The sequence below is a fragment of the Salvelinus fontinalis genome, chromosome 35 (assembly GCF_029448725.1).
Source record: "Salvelinus fontinalis isolate EN_2023a chromosome 35, ASM2944872v1, whole genome shotgun sequence".
Classification (NCBI taxonomy): Eukaryota; Metazoa; Chordata; class Actinopteri; order Salmoniformes; family Salmonidae; genus Salvelinus; species Salvelinus fontinalis.
Window position 1 is genome coordinate 246,787 of NC_074699.1, and position 1,025 is coordinate 247,811.

The following is a 1,025-nucleotide window of genomic DNA, read 5'->3' on the forward strand; positions in this document are numbered from 1 at the left end:
TTGTACTTTAACTATTTGCACATCATTAAAACACTGTATATTGAAATAATATGACATTGGGAAATACCTGTATTCTTCCGAAACATTGCAGAGTGTAATATTTACTGTAAAATATTTATTGTTTATTTCACTTTTGTTTATTATCTATTTCACTTGATTTGACAAGGTAAACATATGTTTCTCATGACAATAAAGCCCTTTCAACTGAATTGAGAGAAAGAGAGAGAACAAGAGAGAGACCCTCTGTGACTTTCTCTATTCTTCTCGTCTAATATTTCCATCAATATTTCTTCTTACCCACATGATAAAGACCCCCCCCCCCCCCCCACCCCCCCGGCCACCTTGTCCCACATTGTTCTAAGTCCTGGAAATGTGACTGATTGATCAGACCAGTGGATGAACATAACAGTAAAGATTAAGAGGATGAGTAATCAGCAGCATGTGCTTACACAGCGCTGTGGACTAATCCTTCCCCCACCACCGGTCTCCACCGTCTCCCCTTTAGAGGGGCAGCCACCAGTCAGGACCCACACACACACAGCTCCAGGACAAGAGGGGAGGACAGAGGAACCCACAGTGTTCACTAACTTCCATTGTCCAGCAGATCCACACCACTGTTACAGAGACCAAGAGACTATCCAGGACCTGAGAGAGAGAGAGAGACTGAGAGACCATCGTATCTCCATCACCAAGGGACAGAGGAAGGAGAGACAACCGTGGATACAGGACATCCAGTGACTGGGTGATCGTAAGGGGAGTTGATCTGTACTAAAGAGGAACTGAACTGACCAGCCGTCTGCCAGTCTGACTGCGGACACGAGGAGCCAGTTACAGCTACCCATCCATCAGCACACTTCTGCACTCCAATAGATTGGCAGTGACACTTTTGACTAACTTTTCCACATCATCGCTGATTGCCGAGGTACCAGACGTCAGGGGAGGCCATTGGTGTGACCTCACTGCTGAAGGAAGAACCGTCACACAGCAGCTAGACTAGTCGTTGCATTGGGATACAATATCAGAAC

The 1,025-nt window shown here is 45.9% G+C and overlaps 1 protein-coding gene across 1 annotated transcript in view; it reads left to right on the forward strand.

Moving 5' to 3' along the window:
• Window positions 1–518: 518 nt before the first annotated feature.
• The window catches only part of nr2e3 (nuclear receptor subfamily 2, group E, member 3), a 7,055-nt gene continuing 6,548 nt past the window's right edge, over window positions 519–1,025 (forward strand). Inside the window, exon 1 of the mRNA XM_055898891.1 lies at window positions 519–1,025. This exon is cut by the window's right edge and continues 182 nt beyond it. The gene's annotated coding sequence lies outside the window, so the exon portion shown is untranslated.